The sequence below is a fragment of the Pongo pygmaeus genome, chromosome 14 (assembly GCF_028885625.2).
Source record: "Pongo pygmaeus isolate AG05252 chromosome 14, NHGRI_mPonPyg2-v2.0_pri, whole genome shotgun sequence".
NCBI classification, from domain to species: Eukaryota; Metazoa; Chordata; class Mammalia; order Primates; family Hominidae; genus Pongo; species Pongo pygmaeus.
The window spans coordinates 30,172,320-30,193,609 of NC_072387.2; the positions used below are offsets into that span (position 1 = coordinate 30,172,320).

The window sequence follows — 21,290 nt, forward strand, 5'->3', positions numbered from 1 at the left end:
GAATCTGAGTCCTCTATATGGAATCTATCCTCTTCTGCAGGATCTACTGATGAGTTACATCTAAATCAAGTTTGAAAAGCATCATGAGAATACGCAACAATTTTTTTTTTTTTTTTTGAGATGGCGTTTCGCTCCTTTTGACCAGGCTGGAGTGCAATGGCCCGATCTCAGCTCACTGAAACCTCTGCCTCCTGGGCTCAAGTGATTCTCCTGCCTCAACCTCCCAAGTAGCTGGGATTATAGGCGCACGCCACCATGCCCAGCTAATTTTGTATTTTTAGTAGAGACAGAGTTTCACCATGTTGGTCAGGCTAGTCTCAAACTCCTGACCTCAGGTGATCCTCCCGCCTCGGTCTCCCAAACTGCTGGGATTACAGGCGTGAGCCACCGCGCCCGGCAGAAAATATGCAACAATTATAAGAAAAATTACATAATGCATTCAGACTCATGGATTGCATTTAGTTCTTGTGTCTCTTAGACTTCCTCTGGAGCAGTTCCTCAGTTTTCCCTTGACCTTATGACCTTGAATCTTTCAAAGAGTAAAGTCCAGTAATGTAGAATGGCCGACAATTGGGTTTATCTGATGTTCATTGTGATTAGATTTAGAATATACTTTTAAAAAAATTCAACTTTTAGTTCCAAGGAGTACATGTGCAGCTTTGTTACATGAGTATATTGCATCATGCTGAGGTCTGGGGTACAAAGAGATTTTACATTTTTGGTAAAGTGTGTTACAGCAGTGATCCTGTAATCATCTCATTGCATCTTACCATGTGCCCTACAATTTTGATTTGTCCTGTTGATTAATATCTTGTGGGGAGGTAATTTGAGACTATGTAAATATCTCTCTTCCTCATAAAACCTTCAATTTATTCATTTACTTGTATCAATATGGATTCATGGGTTATTTTCTCCAATGGTTTATAATTTGTTAATTTTTAAAAAACTTATTTTTCTTTTAAGAAATGGTTTATTTTGACAATTTCAGACTTTTTAATACAATGTCATGACTTCTCTGCTTCTTGGGAGCACTTCCAGCATCAATGGTGGCACTCTGTATGGGTCCGGTGGTGTTATTTGACTTTCATAGTATTGCATTAAAAACAATGAAAAATATGTAAGAACCGTAAATCATCACTTTTTCCCGTGAGACACAATTTCTTGGATGGATGAACTGCTCAAGTGGAGATGATTAGCATCACAAAGCATTTTAAGGAAATACTTGGAACAGTTCTGCTCACTGCAATAGCAACAGGTGGCTATGAAATCATTCCAGTAGTACAGTGTACCCTATAGTTAATTTTACGCAGTTATGATTTAATGCTGCACTTTATGTTTGTTTACCTTTCTCTTGGCTGTGAATGGTGCCACATACCATGTGTAAATTTTAATAAATCGTATTTTTTATAATAGATTATATACATTTTATGGTAGTAATGATGAAATAGATGAGTATCTACATATATAGTATGCATTCATGACATAACTTTTTCTTAACTTGTTTATTTCTAGGCTATGCAGTTCGTCTATAAGCTGTTTCAAATGGTCACAAATCTCCAAAAAAACATTTCAGTCTATTTATTGAAATAAAAAGCTGCTTATAAGTAGACTCATGCAATTCAAACCATGTTGTTCAAGGGTCAACTATATTTCTAATTCCCTTTTCTGACACAACCTGGCTCCCTTCATCCTTAGTATATAGTCCTCACTTAACATGATTAATAGGTCTTCTTGGAAACTAAGTGAAAGATGTGAAATGAAACCAATTTTACTGTAGGCTAACTGATATAAACAAGAGATCTGTTCCTATGACGTATTTCTAGCCAAAAAACATCACCAAACATGTCAATATAGACCAAAAACACTTGTAATATTAAACATTAAAATGAATGCTAGCTCTGCATACATTTAAGGAAGAGTAATAGATATCATTTATCCAATTTTTGGTGAATCAGTGAGTGATGGCAATTGTAGTGGTGGTGGGTTAAATCAAGAAATGAATGCTGGCAAGGTGCAATTTGTAAGAATCACCTCCTACCTCCATGCAGTTAGAACCAACCACAAATACGGCAGATTCATGAAGCACTTTTGTACCATGTACAATTTTGTACCAAATCGTTGTGTACTGCAACATCTGTATGATTATCATGGACTTTACAAATTTTTAATTTACAGTAATTTGCATTCATTTATTTGTTCCTTGTCCAACATGCTTATTCCAGTTCAGGGTGGCAGATGACTGGAACCTATCTAGTGATTCAGGGCCCCAGGTGGGAACCAACTCGACATGCTATTGTACGGTGCTCTCACACACACCCACACTCACTCAGACTGGGACCATTTAGACATGTCAGTTAACCTAATGTGCCCAGCTTTGGGACGTGGGAGGAAACCAGAGTACCTGGAGAAAACCCAGGCAGACATGGGGAAAACGTGTAAACTCCATACACACAGTGGCTTTGGCCAGTATATATATTTTTGTCATCAATGTTATAACGAAATGACATTATTCCAGGACTTGCTGTATTTATTCATTTCATCTCCTGTGTGTAACCAATCTCCTGTGTCCTTGCCCCTACGTAGGTATACTCTTCACTCCCCCTTGGGACTCTTGCACCTTTCATTGGTTGCGCCTCCACCAATTTTCCTTCCAAATGGATGCCATCTTCACCCCATCCTTCATCAAACACCCTGTGCCAGGCTGCCCTCTTAGGCAGATGACTTATCCTTACCCCCCTAAGATGCTGAAGACCCATTTTCCATCCATCTGTGGGTGGCTCCTGATATTGTTCAGTCTTTGATACCTCAATTTCTTTTGTCCACCTTGCAGGAATGCTCTCAACTGTCTTCCAGCACTGTGCAGGGTGACACTCTGACACTTAGGCCCTTTGCATTTCATTCATGCCACAATCCCTAACTCTGGGTCAACACAATTCCCTGTTTTGTCCCCATACTTGTGAGCTGAAATGTTCAGGAAGATAAAGGAGGAAAGAACTTCATATACATTTTATAGTCAAAACGCTGAGTTTACAAAGCAAGGGTTTTGACTGGAATTGCACTGAATGTATAATTTAGAAAGAGAAGGCGTAATATTGTTTCCCCAAACTATTAACATTTTAACAGTCTATCTTATTAACTCTCAAAGTTTAAGAAATTTCTCATAGAGGTTGTACATATATTTTTTAGATTCCTAAATATCTGATACCTTTTCTATCTACTCAGAAGGCTGAGATACGAGGATCACTTGAGCCAAGGAACTCGAGGCTTCAGTGAGCTATGATTTCACCATTTCCTTCCAGTGTTACAGAGCCAGATGCTGTCAAAAAAAAAAAAAAAAAAAAAAAGCCAGGCACGGCGGCTCATGCCTGTAATCCCAGCACTTTGGGAGGTGAAGACAGGTGGATCACCAGAAATCAGGAGTTTGAAACCCGCCCAGTCAACATGGTGAAACCCTGCCTCCACTAAAAGCACAAAAAGAAGCAGGGCCACCATGATGGCGGTGTAATCCCAGCTATTTGGGAGGCTGAGGCAGGAGAATTGCTTGAACCTGAGGGGGTTGGGGTTGGAGGTGGAAGTTGCAATGAGCTGAGATAGCACCACTGCACTCCAGCCTGGGCAACAAAGTGAGACTCCATTTAAAAAAAAACCATAGAATCATTTCAGTAGATGATGAAAACAATAAAATTCAACGTACCTTTATGATAAAAACTCAACAAAATGTGCAAGGAACATATCTCAGCATAATAAAGGCCATATATGATAAACCCACAGCTAACATCATGATCAATGCGGAAAAGTTAAAAGCTCTTCCTCTAAGACCTGGAACAAGTGTGGTTACTTTTACCACTTTCATTCATCATAGTGCTGGAAGTCCTAGCTACAGCAATTAGACAGGAAAATGCAATAAAAGACATCCAAATTGGAAAAAAAGGAAGTCAAATTGTCTGTTTGCAGCTGATATGATCATATATAAAGAACTCTAAAAATTCCATGAAAAAGCCTCCTAGATAAATTTAGTAAAGTTGTAAGATACAATATCAACATACAAAAAAGAGTAGCACACCCATGCACCAATAGTGAAACACCTATGAAAGAAATCAAGAAAGCTATTTCATTACAAAAAAATGATACCTAAGGACAAACAACCAGAAAGGTGAAAGATCTCACAATGAAAACCATAAAACGTAGATGAAAGGTAGTAAAGCAGACACAAGTAAATGGAAAGATATCCCATGTTCATGCACTAGAAGAATATTGTTAAAATATCTATATCACCCAGTGTGATCTACAGGATCAATGCAACCCATGTTAAATTACAAAAGCCATTCTTCACAGAAATAGAAAAAAAAACTAAAATTCACATGGAAATGCAACATACCTCAGATAGACAAAAAAACTTGAATAAAAAGAAAAAATCTGGAGGCATCACACTACCTGATTTCAAAATATACTACAAATGTATAGTAACCAAAACAGCATGGTGCTGGTTAAAAAAAAAAAAAAAAAAAGAGTGAGGGAGCAACAGACAGACATAGACAAATGACAGACAAATAAAACAGAATAGAGAACTCAGAAATAAATTTACACATTTACAGTCAACTCATTTTTAACAAAGGCACCAGGAACACACATTCAGGAAGGACAATCTCTTCAATAAACTGTGCTAGGAAAACCCAACACCCACATGTAGAAGAATCTATCTAGACCATTATCTCACCATATACAAAAATTAACTCAAAATAAAGATAACTTCAGTGTAGGCCCTGAAACTATGAGACTACTAGAAAATAAAAAATGAGATAAATGCCTCATGAAATTGATTAGGACAATGAATTTTTAAATAGACAACAAAAACACAAGCAACAAAAGCAAAAATAGACAAATGGAATTGCATTAAACTTAAAAGCTTCTGCAAAGCAGAGGAAGCAATCAGTAGAATGAAGAAACAATCTAGAGAATGGAAGAAAGTATTTACAAGCTGTGCATCAGGCAAAGGGTTAATACACAAAATAGATAAAGAACACAAACTACTCAAAAGCAAAAATACATATAACCTGATTTAAAAATCAGAAAAAGATCTACCCAAAAACTTTGTCCCCCACCATTATTTCCCCACCTTCTTTTCCTGACAGCCTTCAGCTCTCTCCTTGTCATCACCCTTTTTCTTCATCTACCCCAAAACTTTTTCCCCACCATCTTTTTGCAAAGCCTTCTTTAATCTCCCGCTCACCACCCTTTTCCCCATCCATCTACCCAAAAGTTTTTCCCCACCATCATTTCCCCCTCTCCCTGGCCACCTTCTTTTTCTCCCTCCGGCTCTCATCACGCTCTTTTGCTCCTCCATCTACCCAAAAACATTTCCCCCATCTTTTCCCAAAGCCTTCTCCCGACTCCTGCTGCTCACCACCCTCCTTTCCCCCTCCATCTTCCCAAAAACTGTTTTCCCCATGTCTTCCCCACCTTGCCACCCTCTTTCCCTTCTCCATCTATTCAAAAACATTTCCCCACTGTCTTTTTGCAAAGCCTTCTCCCAACTCCTGCTCACCATCCTCTTTTCCTCCATCTACCCCCCCAAATGTTTCCCCACTGTCTTTTTACAAAGCCTCCCCACCAACTTCCCACTCACTGACTTCTTTCCTCTAACCTGCTTGTCACCCTCTTTTCCCCTGTCCATCTACCCAAAAACTTTTTCCTCACCATCTTTTCTTTCTCCATGGTCTTTGTTTTCTGTCCACCATCTTTTTGCAAAACCTTGTCTCCCTCTCACTTGCCAACCTCTTGGGTAGAACAGGGACAAGTAAACTCAAAATCCCACTTGATTTTGCTATTCATAAGCTCCTTATCTCCCACCTTCCCACCAAGTCATTCTAGATTTGAGAGGAGTCAGTAGACTCTTATTTAAGTGGCCGTTTCTGCCAGGATGGGTAATAAGTCAGTTAACATCAGGTGAACCAGCCCCCAATATTTCAATGTAGGTTCTTTTCTATTTTCCCTAAGTGTCGGCCGGTCTGAGAAATAAGCAGAAAGTACTAAAGAGAGAAATTTTACAGCTGGGCCTCCGGGGGTGTCATCACATATTGGTAGGACCATGATGGCGACCCCGAGTCGCAAAACCAGCAAGTTTTTATTAGGGATTTCAAAAGGGAAGGGGTGTATGAATAGGGAGTGGGTCACAGAGGTCACGTGCTTCAAAGGGCAGTAAAAGATCACAAGGCAAAAGAGCAGAGCAGGATCACAAGGCAAGGGTGAAATTAGAATTACTGATAAGGGTCCATGTCCCTCTGGGCATGCATTGTCTTGATAAACATCTTAATAGGAAACTGGGTTGGAGAGCAGACAACCGGTCTGACTAGAGTTCACCAGGCTGGAATTTCCCAATCCTAGTAAGCCCAAGGACACTGAAGGAGACCAGGGCATATTTCAACCCTTATCTCAACCGCATAAAGACACACTCCTAGAGTGGTCGTCTATAGGCCTACCCCTGGGAATGCATTCCTTCCCCAGGGTTATCAATTATTAATATTCCTTGCTGGGAAAAGAATTCAGCGATATTTCTCCTACTCACACATCCATCTATAAGCTCTCTGTGAGAAGAAAAATATGGCTCTATTTTGCCCAACCCCACAGGCAGTCAGACCTTATGGTTATCTTTCCTTGTTCCCTGAAAATCACTGTTATTCTGTTCTTTTTCAGGGTGCCCTGATTTCATATTGTTCAAACACGCATGTTTTACAATTTGTACAGTTAACACAATCATCACAGGGTCCTGAGGTGACATATATCCTCAGTTTAAGAAGATGATGGGATTAAGAGATTAAAGTAAAGACAGGCATAGGAAATTGTAAGAGTACTGATTGGGGAAGTGATAAACGTCCATGAAATCTTCACAATTTATGTTCAGAGACTGGAGTAAAGACAGGCGTATGAAATTATAAAAGTACTAATTTTGGGAACTAATAAATATCTATGAAATCTTCACAATTTATGTTCTTCTGCGGTGGCTTCAGCCAGTCCCTCTGTTTGGGGTCCCTGACTTCCCACAAGTTAATTTGTTCCACCTTCTGCTGAAGTATTTCTTTGTCACCACATATTCACCGCCAATCTGGTTTCCTCAGAGTCCTCTCTTAAAATTAATCTATAGGCAAGTTTCAATTCACTCTCATTTCCAAACCAAAAATTATTAGACCCAAAGCTAAAGAGCACCTTGTCTCAACAGATAAACTGGAAGAACAACAAACTAAGAAAAAAAACTCTTCTTGGCATTTTCCCTCATTACCTAATTTCCAACTGACCTGCATATCTCTTATTGCTCTCCTTTTCTCTTCCCATTTCTCCCTCTTAAGCCTTGCCACTGAGAGATGATACTTCAGTTTGTTAGAAAATTGTCAGCAGCAGCAAGATGTCCATTTATTTTAAGTTGCTTTAGTCTTGTTTGAGTTTTAAGATAAAGCCTATTTCCAGGGCATATTTTCTTTCTTGTGTTGTTTTACACTAATTAGGAAAAAAAAGAATAACCCTGTGTAGAAAAAAATTGAAAAGGTTTTACTTTTAACAAATTCACAAATATTTTCCAAAGTGCATTTAAAAAAGCTGTGCCCTTTAATGGTTCTTTAAAAGTATCAATTTTGAAAATAAAATCTTAGACAATTAAGTTATTTCAAAATAACTTAATTTGCACTTGCATTCAGTGAATGCTTGAGCTTCCAAATATTAACAATTGACCCTTACCTATGTCAATGTTAAAACAAATATGTTGAAAAGAAAGTTGATTGATCTATACCTTGTCCAGTGCTTCAATATTTGCATCATGGGAAAGCAGTTTTTCTGCCAGTGATGTGCTCTCGCTATACACAGCATACTAGAGAGCAGTGTTGCCATAGACAACCTTAAGGTTTGGATTGGCACCACGTTCCAGCAGAATAATGGCACAAGCCTCTTCTTGGCAATGTACAGCCTGTGCGTGTTAGATGAAGAAATAGATTGTAAATTCTAAGAATTCAAAATACACATTCTACAGGTTTCACCAATTAGTTATATTTAAATGAGATCAATTTATTTTAATTCTATATGTGTAAATCAAATCCATGTCACACTGAAAGAGTTGGCTACTATATACCTGTATCAAAGGCACACTCTTTTCTTTGTCACAGATGTCAATTTGGCATTTTCTGTTCACCAGGAAAATGACCACTTCCACATGGCCACTGGCACAGGCCAAATGTACAGCACTTCTACAAGAATAAGAGGACTTTTTAGGAAACTGTAGTGCAGTATCTCAAAACATACAATCATTCATGTAATTGTAAACATTGAATAGCATGTTTTTCCTCTGCCTTCAAAACAAATACTTAATTTTTTTAAAGGAAAGTACAATACTTATTAGCTCTTATTGCTCACTACCTTAATGAAAACAGCAGCCTATCTGAATAGAATGAGCTCGGTCTTTGGATTCAGTTCAACTAGGGCTTGAGTCCTACTTTAAACCCTGTCACTTACCAACTATTGCTTAGCCTTTCTGTGCCTCAACTTCCTCATTAATAAAGATGACAGTAGTAGCTTTCTCAAAGGACACCATCATGATGCTCAAATGAGGAACTATGTAAAGTATTTAGAATAGTTCCTACAACAACTCAATAATTTTAAGATTTTTGTTTTTTGAGACAAGATCTCACTCTTTTGCCCAGGCTGAAATGCAATGGTGTAATTCTACCTCATTGTCGCCTGGAACTCCTGGGCTCAAGCGATCCTCCATCCCCAGCCTCCTGAGTAGCTGGAACTACAGATGTGCACCAGCATGCCCAGCTATTTACTTAAAAATTTTTATAGAGTAAGAATTTCACTTTGTTGTCCAGGCTGGTCTCAAACTCCTGGCATCAAGCAATCCTCTCCCCTCAGCCTCCCAAAGTTCTGGGATTATAGATGTGAGCCACTGCACCCAGCCAGGTATTATAATTACTACTATTACTAGTACTTAACAAAAACATTTTAATTAAGTAAAATGATACAATTTACCTGCTTTGTAAGATGACTTAACGAGTAGTTCACATTTTAACACCTCTGATATTTGAGTGCCATTTATGATTCATGATTTATTACAACTATAATTGATAGCATTTAAAAAATTATCTTATTGATATATAAAATTATGGGGCATCACACAATCCATGAGGCCTTACATTAAGTAGAATACGGTATACTCAGCAGGTCTAAGGCAGTTCTAGGCAGATAACTAGCACTTAAATACATTTTAGTTCTTAAAGGTACTATGGGGAAAGAGCACTGAAATAACAATAACACATATTTTAAACAAATTAATTATTTGCATTTTCAAACAACTTGAAGCCAAAGGAAACTCATGATTCAAATGAATATGTATGGCTCATTATATTCAATACTTATATTTACAGAATATATGCAAATAAGACTTTCCAATGATTAATATTAGTATTTAAGACTGATAAACTTTTGAAAGGGCAGTTAAAGATTATCTTCTACTATTTTCTAACTTCGGAAATGCTTTTGTTTGAAAGGTGGGAGATAAAGTTTCAATGAGATTAAGTCCCGATATTCTCATTTTAAATCTCTCAGCTTGTGCAGGCAGAGGTAAACATGAAGTTTTTAAAGATGGAAGGATTCTGAAAGATAGAATACGTCTGCTACATAACAGGTACTCAGGTTATGTTTGATGAATAAATGGAATGAAAGAATGGATAAATACAGTTGGGGAGTTCAGTATTTTTAAATAAACTCCTATATAAAGCAATGTTTTTGCAATAGTAATTATTTGTACGTGTTATTTTTATGTTTAAAGAATACAATTGAAATGATTAATCTATCATTGTTTGCATAAATGGAATGAATCTACATATAAGAAAAACATTTGTACGTAATAAAATATATACATAATAAAATCAGGAAACATAAATAAAAACTTTCCATTTTCATTTCTGAAGAGGCTAAAAGTTCAAAGATAATAACACACACAATAATGATGATAAAAAATAGAAAGTGAGAAATTTTTTTTTCTGTGAAAGATTTATATTCTTCTCTTCTGAAAGATTATTCCATTAATAATAAACCGACACTAGAAGTTTTGTACATGCTCACTGCAGCAATCACAATAAGAAAAAGGAAAAAAAAACTTTATTTAAAATACAAATGCTCAGAAATTACAAATTTTTATCATATTTTTACATATTTTTTGCTAAAACAAGACCACAGTATGTTTGTGTGTATGTATAATCAAACTAATTTTTTTTCCTTGCTGGCTATATGACAAAATACATCTTCGCACATCAACGTACTTCCCTATCTATTGTCACCTTCAACGGTCACACATTACTCCATTTTATAGACGCAATTGAAATTTATTTATAGGATCCATTCTGTGGGTTCTTTCTAAAATAAGTCCTGCGAAAAATAAAGTGCATGTATCTCTACTTCCTAGGGGTATTTTAGTATAATGGAACTCATGGGTAAAGGGCATACATTTTTAACGCAGTACTTTATCTGTTTGAAAAGCAATCAGCAACTTAAACTTTAAGCAGCAGTATAAAACATCCTCACAAATGTTGTGGATAGAAAACAGTTTCATTCCTCTTTTAAATTCTTATACCAGAAATGCGAAGGATTTTTTCCTATGTACATAAGTAACTTGTAGATCTGGAAAAAAGTACTTTGCCCACTTTTAGAGTTTTTGATGATTTGATATGAAAGAATTCCATGTAAAATGAAGATGTACTTTTCATCTAATGTGTATAAATAACTGACACATATAATAGATTATATCTGTAACATGTTTATCAGTAACGTATATCATATGATATATAATAAAGAATATAGGCCAGGCACAGTGGCTCACGCCTGTAATCACAGCACTTTGGGAGGCCGAGGCAGGCAGACAACTTTAGGTCAAGGGTTCCAGACCAGCCTGGCCAACATGGTGAAACTCCGTCTCTACTAAAAATACAAAAATTAGCTGGGCGTGCTGGCACGTGCCTGTAATCCCAGCTACTTGGGAGGCTGAGGTAGGAGAATTGCTTGAACCCGGGAGGTGGAGGTTGCAGTGAGCCAAGATTGTGCCATTGCACTCCTGCCTGGGCAAAGAAGCGAGACTCCGACTCAATATATGATGAATTCCCTGTTAAATGAAAACATACTTTTCATCTGAATATATATATTATATAGTAAATATTTTTCAAGTATGTTCTTTTATTTTGTTAATTTTTTTCTGAAATACAGGCAGTTTTAATTTTTAGTTTGCTAAATAAATCTTCATAATGTCTGCTTGTGAGGTCATTCTTAGAAAGGCCTTTGTCAACATAAAATGTACCTGGAAAGTAAGTGTTTGTATTTTCTTCTGGTACTTTTCTCATTTACATATATAAAAATTTCAATCTGTATTCCAATCTGTATGTTTGTGACATGAAATGTCATTAGTTTTCTTCAAACAGCAGACATTTTTTCATTAATAATTCATCCTGCTCATGAGTTCTTATGTATATCTTACATAACTTCAGTGCTTCTGGGTTTCCTATTCTGTTCCATGCCTTTATCTGTCTTTTCAGCTGTTAGTAAACAATTGTAGAAATAGCACATTTTGATATCTAGAGGAGCAAGTGTTTTTTCACTCCATTATGAAATTTTTTAAAATGTCATCACAATAGTAAAAGACAGCAGGTGTCACGCAAAAATGTTAAAAGCTTGATATTTTCATTCGGTTTACGTAAAATTGATAAACAGAAAGAGTTCACATTTTGAGAAAAATGTGTCTTCCCATTCAAGAACACAAAACCCACCTCCCGCTTCCAAGTTTCTCTCTAAGAACCTTCAGTAAAGAACCTATCTACACAGGTGGATACGGATGTAAAACGGACAGTTTAATGAGAACATTTTGCCTACTGAAAATAACTCACGATATTTTTGATAGGGGAATGAATTATCTCATTACGCACCTCCTATAATATATATAATACTATATTTTAAACGTGTACATTAAAAATAACAACATCGTATATGCTTAACTTTATGAGTTAAATCACTCAAATTCTCCACCAACTGCTCCAGCCAGGAAATTACGAGGGATGGAAAGTAGCTGAGGCCTGATTTGGCTCCGCGGCTCCGAGGGTGCCCGGCGCCCTCCAAGGCCCTGTCCCATGGGTTGCGGGGAAGCCGGGCCTGGGGACCCCCCTCTCACCCTGGGCTGACCCCAGCTACCTGTGCTGCTTGTCCCGGGCGTCCAGGTCTCCGCTCCTGCGCTCCAGGCCGCGCTCCACCTCCGGCCCTTGACAGCCGCCCTGTGTATCTTCCGCAGTTCCGCGTCCCGGATTCGGTACCCGGAACCGTGTAGACGTGGTCTATGGAGCCCGGGGCCGTCGGCCCCCGCGGCTCCCGAAGCCGAAGAACTTCTTCCTGGTGGTGACTTCTCAGAACCCCAACCACCGGCTCCTGAGCGGGGGCTGCTCCCTGTCACCTTTTCACTGCCCCCCACCGCCGACCCAGCCCCAAATCCCCGATCCAACCCAAAATCCGCAATCCAACCCCAAATCCCCGATCCAATCCCCAATCCGCGATCCCAAATCTGCGATCTAACCTAGAATCCGCGATCCAGCCCAGTCCACCACAGCCTTCAGCAGCGACACTCGGTCTCTGACCCCTCCGACAGAGTGAGCCTCGAAAGCCCTTGGGCGCGCGCCTGCACCGCGATGGCCGTCCGGCTCCCGGAAGCCTCAGAGGACAGGACGTGCCCAGGTGGGAAATGGGCTCCACAGCACAGCTCAGCTGTGGCTGCAAACCGTGTGTCCAGCCCAGAGCCAGGCCATCCAACTCCCACTCCCCTCTCGCCAACCAGTGCTGGCTCCTCCATTCCTTCACCAGGGTCTTGGGGCCTTGGGACATCTTTGGGACCTCTGCTCTCCCCAATTCGTCCCCCTGCAGCTCCAGGCCCCCAGCCTCAGCTCACATACCCCTAAGGACAGGGCATTCACTCTGCTAGAAGCACCTCTGGCTGCTGGGTGCACCTGCTGGGTTGATCAGGCAAGCCCCACCCAGACAGCACCCGCTTCAGCATCCCCTCTCTGTCCCCATTGTCAATGCATACCCCCGCTGAGCCCAGCCCAGCTCTCAGTGCCCAGGACCCCTGAGGCTCAGATGGGCAGATCAGCAGGGGCACATGGAGCTCCCTCCTTCACCCCCCAGGATGGGACCCACCTGGGGAGCATGTGGATGGGGGTCCCATCTCCAAGATCCAGAGGGGTGCAGGTGGGATGTGCCCCAGCTGCAGCATGACCCTCTCCTAACCCCAGCCCGTCCTAACCCTCAGTGACCCCGCACCCTAGAGTCAGTGCAGTGCTCTGTCCTCGGCTGAGTCCAGTGGAGCCTGGACACAGCTTCCGCCCTCTGTGTTGGGGTAACCCTCGGCTGTCCCATGTCAGGGTCCCCTCATCTGCCCCCTTGTGCAGTGGTTCCTAGAGATCACTCTCACAGGCATCAGGTGCATGGCCCAAGGTCGGTGCCAGTGCCCCTGGTGCAGTGCCCGCTGTCCAGTCCACACTGGCCGCCCTGGCTGGCTGCAGTGGAGGCTGCAGTAACAGAAGCCTCACTCCCTCTGGCCCCCACTCCCCTCTCCCACACAGGCTAGCCACTGGGCTGGGGCACGTGGGCTGCCTGCCTTGTGCTAAAAATGGAACCCCAGACTTTCTGGGTTTAATAATACAATCCTGCCCCACAGGGCCCTCCCCATTTTCTGGGCACACCCCAAACATCTTCCATGGGAGAAATTGGTCACGTGAGCCCAGGCATCCAGGAGCCCCAGGTCTGATACCCGGGGAGGAAAGGGCTTGCCAAGGCTCTTCCCCCAGTTCCCAGGACCCCTGCCAGCACCCCACTGGCACAACTCCCCTCAGCACAGTGGGGGAGATGCTGCTGGGCGTCCATTTGGAACCAGCCCCAGGGGCCACAATGCACAGCAGCACTTTCCTGTAGCCATGGCTATGCCATGGCCGTGAGTGACCAGGGCTGTTTCTGTCCAAGAGACACACTGTCCTGCCCCGTGCACTCACCCCCTGCTTTCCCTGCCCACCCTACTCAGGCCTGGGCTGGGGATCCCGAGCCACAGTGGCTCAGCCACCAGCCCCGCCAGCCGCCTGCCCAAAAGGATGCTCCCCAAGCCACCCAGACACGAGGAACCCAAGAGAGCTCTTCCCCGGGTCATTCAACCACCCACCCCTCAGCCTCCCTTCACCCTGCCCTGCACTTCGAGAGGCTCTGTGACCCACCCCCCACACAAGAACTCAAAGGAACGCCCCTCTCTTTTTGGGAGAAAGCTCTGCTGGCATCAGGGACCACTGAGGGAAGCAAGCACATGGAGAGTGGGACTCGGGTCCCCCATGACTGTGTCCCAGCAGCCCCACTGCCAGACACTTCTGAGCTGCCATGGGTGCCTGTTTCACAGGTAGGAAAACCGAGGCTCAGATCCAGGGAGCAGCATTATGTGTGGGCCCACCTATCTTTCTCCACAAGCCCCAGGAGCCCAGCGGCAACAGTGGGGAGACCCTGCCCTGCCTGCCTCCACCCTGCCACTGGCATGCAAGTTCCCCCGGGATGTGGCTGCCCACCTGCAAAGCTATGTCCTTGCCACCCAGGTCTGAGTCGTGCAGAGCTGGCTCTGGTGGCTGTAGGTGCCACAATCACAGAGCCTCAGGTCTTCACATCCCCGATCTGTACTGCCACAGCCAATGGCAGTGAAGACAACTGTCCTCACATGGGGCTGCTGGCCTGGGGGGTGCCACTGCCAAGGGTGAGCTGTCACCTTCCAGGGTGCTCGGGTTGGGGGAGCCTGGTGTGACCCCAACCACAGCCCTCTCCAGCCCCTGCTGCCTGCCCCCCATCACAGGAAGTTTCCATAGGCAGGACCCTTGGTCCGCCCCTCACCTTCTTCTTGGTCTTCAACGTGGGGGGCTGAGAGCCATCCTGAGATGGGAGCTGGGAGGAGAGCAGGACCCCAGGCCTCACTTGAATCAACCAACTGTGGTGAGCCAGTCCCTCCCCTCCCGCAGCCGGTCTTCAAGCAAGGCCACCACCACTCCCCTACCGTGTCCAGTGGTGTGCCCTATAATAGGGGGCCCGGCTTGTCAGAGGAAGGACCTCTGAGGAATGGCCATGTCCTTGTCTCCAGAGGGCCAGGTGCTTGGCCTTTCTCCTGGGCCCAGGGTCAGAGCAGAGAGGAGTCCAGGGCGCTGTATGGACTTGACCTGGGGCTCACAGAGGATGCAGCCCCCACCCACTGGTGCCTGGGGGGCCAAGGAGCTGCTCCTGCAGGGGCGTTTGAACCCAGTCCTTCTGCTGAAAGGCTGGGCTGCTGTTGAGGCCTCCAAAGGCTGTCACGGGGGAGTGGGAGAGATTCCACGGAGACTGGGCAGAAGCTGCATGCCACAGCTTCATCCAGCCCTGGCTTCTTCTACCAGAGGCGTGAGGGCTTGGTGTCACCAAGAGTGTTGGCAGCTGATTGGGCTCCATGCAGCATGATGGCTTTGGTCTGAGCCCCAACACCAGCCTTGGCCTCCAGCCCCCTTGCCAGGCCTGCTCTGCCAGAACTCCAGCCTCTCTACTCTTCCCTGGTGCGCCACATCCCAGGTGGGGTGGCAGGTTTGGTTTCCCCTGATGGAGGAGAGCCGAGTGCTTCTCCATCAACAGTGGTATCAACAGGGACATCTGTCTCTGCTTCTAAGGCCACCTGCCCAACTGCTCTTCCTCTCCAAGGCTTGTTTTCCAAACAATTTGTTTAATATGATTCCTGGGTGAGTTGAACACAACTAATGTTGCTTACCCAGGTAATCCTGCTGCCTCCCAGCAGGAAGGGTTGGGAACAAGCCCAGGAAGAAGAAATGTCTTGGATGTGCCGATTCACTGCCCTGGCATCGTCCTTTCTCTTGCAGAACCAGAAACGCCTTCAGAAATGGGGGCAATGGGAGCCCGGCCTCAGGACCTTCTCTGGACGAGGGGCATTGTTCTCTGAGTGCCCACGTGGGCAGAGAAAGTGCATGTGGATGCTGGTGGGCTGTGCAGCCCCCTCACTGCCCATGCCAGTGGGGTGCAAGGCCAACCTCATGTCACTGGGAAAGGCATGGATCTTGCAGGATCTCTACTAAGGCTGTGCTCTTTGGACATGGGGCCAGCTGGGAACTTGTTCCCTGAAAGATGAGTGCTTGGACCTCATCCCTCACCTTCTGGGCTCAGGCCAGCCCCTCACCCAGATCATGTGCCAACAAGAATGGGGAGCTGCCTCTGTTCCCTTCCGGGGCAGACCTGACTCCTTCAGCTGCTCCAAGTTGGCCCAGAGGCACGGGTCTGTCTTCCTCTGGATGTCACAGCTTTTATGAGAAACAAGCTGGCCACTCAGCATGGATGGAGCCAGGCTGAAGGGAACCTACAGTCAGGCTATGCTGGGAGTGGGGCTCACAGCACTGGGGGTGCCAGGACGACAGGCAACTCAACCAGGCAAGTGGTCCCAGCCTTTCCCTTGACCCCCAGGCTGCAGGTCCCTCCAGGACAACCCTGGAGCATGTCCTCCCAGTGAACCTCATTAGAGGGATGTGCGCTCTGAAAACACTTGGCAGAAGGACTCGCTCTGAGGGTTTTAGAGCCATTTCTGTGGATGCTGTGACCTTGAATCACTTTGGATCCTCCAGCCTTCCTCCTAGTGCTGATCCCCTAAATGAGGCTCCGCTCTGCTCTGGATACCATCCTTACCCCAGCTGGCAGCCTGGGCCTGGCCCGGGATGGGCTGCAGAATGGCTCCCCTGTGTCCTAAGACCTACAGCAGCAAGAAGGGCTGCTTTCTGGCCACCTCCTCCCCCTCCTCATTTGGGCCTGGGTCTGGGTGTGCTGCAGGCCGGGATTCAGGGCTTTACCCAGGCTGTGGGCAAGAGGGGTGATGAGACCTGAGCACTTATCTGAGCAATGGCATGAATTTCAGGGCACCTGGCTATGGCACCTTGGAAAGAGTGCGAAGGGCCCTGGGGCACCCCGGTAGGCACCCCACAACCAATACACAGCCACAGCGGTCAGTCCAATGGCCCCTGGGGAAACTGAGGGCCCAGGAGAAAGATTCAAGGTGGCTTATTGGGAAGCCAAGTCCTCTCTCCTGGGACCCTGTGGTGGGTACAAGCTAGGATAGGGGCCCTAGCTTTATACTAGGACTAGATTTATGCTTCTCTGAAACACTCAGTCCCAGGACCAGCCCATGGGAGGACTAAGCCCCTTCCAGTAACACTGAGCCCCTTCCAGGCCAGGCCCGGGTCCCAGGGCTCTGGGCTGCAGGGACAAGGCAGCCTGATGAAAGAGTCCCTGCCCTGGCGGGGGGGTGGCCAGGACCCAGCCTACCTCGGTCCTTCCCTCCCCTCTTTCTCATGCTTCAGTTGCAGCCAAGGCCTTCTGCTTGGCCACCCCAGGCTGGATGCCGTGGACTCCTGGTCCCCTCCCCTCCTGCCCAGCCCGCAGCCAAAGCCAGGCCCTCAGGTGAAGCAGAAGACTGGTCCCAGGGTCCCTCCCCAGAATTCCACCCCATGAGCCTTTCCACCCTCTCCAGAGGTACCTGGGCTTGACACTGTGCCCACTTGACCTATAGCAGTGGCTTCCCAGGGCAGATCCTCTGCGACAGAGCCCTCAAACTCCTCTCCCGTCTCTACTGCTGCCCCTCCCACAGCCTCCTTCCTCGCATTCTCGTGGTTTATGTCTCAGTCCATTGGCTGAGTTCCTTCAGCTCCTCCCACCTCACCTCTAGCCCCCTTCCTGCCTGACTTGGAGGCACCCATCATGTTCTGCAGCTCCCTGAGGAGCCTCTGGGGTCCCACGGTCCTGGAATCACTGAGTGCCATGGGAGTACAGGGCCCAGTGTGGGAGTCAGAGCCCAGTGCACATCAGGAGCACAGCCCTGCAGGTGTGGGGCTGGACCTGCTCACACCCCCACCATCAGGCCAGGACACCCCCACACCCAAATACTCACATCATCTGGGCCCTCCTGGGGGCCCAATGGCCAGAGAGGTGGCCTGTCTGCCTTGGGCAACCCCTCCCAGTCACCCTGAGTTTTGGGCAGGAGTCCCCTGGCCTCAGCCCCACTCACCCCAGGAGGATAAAATGAGGTGACACCCTCCTGGGACACTGCAGTGGTCAAGCCCAGTACCATGAGAATTAGTGGCTGCTGGGAGTCATGGCAGCTGGATGGTGGCTGGACGAACTCCCCAGGGACAGTCCTCGGATCCCCTTCCAGAGACTCCCACCCTATTTATGACCTGTACTAAAGCTAATGATACCCCTTTTCCAGAGGCTGAGGCCAGTGGCTCCTGGACACAAAGTCCATGCCCCTCCACCCCCAGGCAGAGGCTGAGTCCCTGCACACAGGCTCCCCTGTGATTATTCAGAAGCGACAGAAGCTGACTTCGGCTCACCTGGAAGACCACAGGGGCCTCTTGAGGTCTTGGCCCCTGGAAGGGACTGGGCCCTGGGGGTGTAGTCAGGAAGGCATGTGGTGCTCTGCCCTTTACCTGAGAGGACTTTCCATCCGCTCCTCCGAAGGGCCCTGCCACCTCCTGCCACCTTCTGTCCACCTAGCCTTTGCCATGGCTGTGCCCCCTGCCTAGTGCACCCCACCTCCCTTTCTCCAGTTAACTCCCCCATCAGCTCAAGTGATCCTTCCTCCAGGAAGACCCTGGCTGCCCCACCCTGGTTGTCCCACCCGACTGCTGCCCCCATCACCCTTCAGATGCTCATAAGAGGCGACGGGGTTTGTCGTGTCCCCACTTTATCCAGAGGTCTGGCGCACAGCAGGGTCCCCATAAACACTTGTTCACATGCACCTCCCTGGCCCTAGCTGGTAAAGCAGGCAGCACAGCTCAAAGGGAGAGGAGATCAGAGATCAGCCTCCAAGCAGGGCAGCACAGTTGGTCACCAGCCGTTGTGATCCTCCACCAGCCTCCTGGCAGGAAAGCAAAGTCACACGTCACACTCAGTGCAGGCGCTGTGTGTGCGCCTCGGGGACAAGGCTGTGTGGATGTCCTGGTGTCTCAGCTCTGCAGGGGGCTCCTGCAGCACGTCCCCAAGAACAAAGGATGCCCTGCAGATTCCAGCCTGGGGACCACTCAGCAGAGGCTTCCCACCAAGGTGTCCAGAGTGAGGTCCAGGGCTGGGCGGCCTGCTGTGACCGGCAAAGAGCAGCGCATGGACTCCCAGCCCAGGGTCCAGAGAGAAACAGGGAGGAAAACCCCTTGAGGGGTTTTAAGGGTGGTGCCTCAGCTGGGGACCTGGGGGTGGCTGGGCTAAGCCTCCTGGCCATAGTCTCAGGCTTCAGTGCGCACTCTGTTAAAACGTGGGACACATTAAAATGCAGCTTCCCAAGACACCCTAGCCTTCGAAATGGGAGATGAGAGTGGCGCTGAGGCTTCCACCCCACATGGGCTCACTGAATGTCACTCTATGCTGAGCACTGGTCCAGATGCCAGGGACAGAGTAGGAACTGGAGGCCCAGCCCTGCCCCATCTCCAGCATGGACCAGAAGCCACAAGCCTCACCTCCACCCTTGGGGAAGGTGAGGATGAGCAATTTCTATTATGTCTTCTCCTCAACATTCCCTGCAGGGTTAGAGCCCTGAGGGGAATCCCAGGCCTCCTGAGGAGCTGGACGCTGGGCCAGGGAGGGCCCCAAGCCCCAGCAGCAGGAGGGAGCAAAGTGTCTCCTAGCCTGTGCGCTTAACTGGCACCCTGCAGTTTCTTGCACTCCAAAATGGTGTTTTTAGCAAGAGCTAGCACTGAAAACCCAACAAGCAAAGAGGCCAGGGACTCATCCTCGAAGCAGGCTGCACACACTCGGTTGAAATTGCCAACTCTCCTGGACATATCTGCACAGGCCCCATCGAGGCTGAGCTGGCATCTGCAGACCTTAACTACAAAGTGGCTTCACCTGTGGCGTCCCCCACAACCACTGCCTTCCTCCCTGCATGATGACTGAAGCTGGGAGGTCATGGCCACAGGTTTGGCTTGGAAGGAAGACACTGGGCTAGGAGTGACCATCTCTCCAATGCAATGTGACAGCCTTACCCCGAACCCAATGGGACAGTTTCTTCCCCCAGGGACCTCAGCTGAAGCTAATCTGTCTCCACCTGGATCCCCGTGGGCGAGAAGAACAAGCTGTGTCCCTCCCCGACAACACAGGGTGGTTCATTCCCTGGCTGGAGGACACCCCAGGAGCCTGCCTGAGGGCACGTTAGCCAAGTGTCATTTATTTTATTCATTTTTAGAGACAGGGTCTCACTGTGTCATCCAGGATGGAGTACAGTGATAAGATCATGGTTTACTGCAGCCTTGACCTCCTGGGCTAAGCAAACTCCCTGCTTCAGCTTCGTGAGTAGCTGATACTACAGACCACTGTGTCCAGAATTGGTGGGTTCTTGGTCTCGCTGACTTCAAGAATGAAGCTGCAGACGCTCGCGGTGAGTGTTACAGCTCTTAATGTCCTTGCATCTGGAGTTTGTTCCTTCAGATGTTCAGATGTGTCCTGAGTTGTTCATCCCTCCTGGTGGGTCCGTGGTCTCCGTGGCCTCAGGGGTGAAGCTGCAGACTGTCACGTTAGTGTTACAACTCATAAAGGTGGTGGGGACCCAAAGAGTGAGCACCAGCAATATTTATTGCACAGAGCGAAAAAACAAAGCTTCCTCAGCGTGGAAAGGGACCCCAGGGGGTTGCAGCTGCTGGCTCCGGTGGCCTGCTTTTATTCCCTTATCTGGCCCCACTCACATTCTACTGATTGGTCCATTTTACAGAGATCTGATTGGTCTGTTTTACAGAGAGCTGATTGGCCCGTTTTGACAGAGTGCTGGGTTTACAATTCTTTAGCTAGACACAAAAGTTCTCCAGGTTCCTACTCATTAGCTAGACACAGAGCCTGGCCCTGATTGGTGCCTTTACAAACCTTTAGCTAGACACAGAGTGCTGATTGGTGCTTTTACAATCCTTTAGCTAGACACAGAGCCCTGATTGGTGCATTTACAATCCTTTAGCTAGACAGAAAAGTTCTCCAAGTCCCCACCCGTCCCAGAAGACCAGCCAACTTCACCTCTCACTGGCATTTGCAGCCAGACTTTGCGGAACCTAGCCCGGGCACTCCGGCAGCCCAGAGGGAGCTCATCCCCTGATCAAGCCCAGCAGGCGCTGGCCAGCTGCACCCAGTGTGGGGCCCACCCAGCCTGCACCCACTCGGAACCCGCATCCGGCGGCAAGCGCCTTGTGTGCGCAGCCCCA

At 46.7% G+C, this 21,290-nt stretch overlaps 1 pseudogene; it reads right to left on the bottom strand.

The window, feature by feature from the left end:
* Window positions 1-8,140: 8,140 nt before the first annotated feature.
* On the bottom strand, window positions 8,141-12,897 carry LOC129011633 (uncharacterized; annotated as a pseudogene).
* Window positions 12,898-21,290: the final 8,393 nt, after the last annotated feature.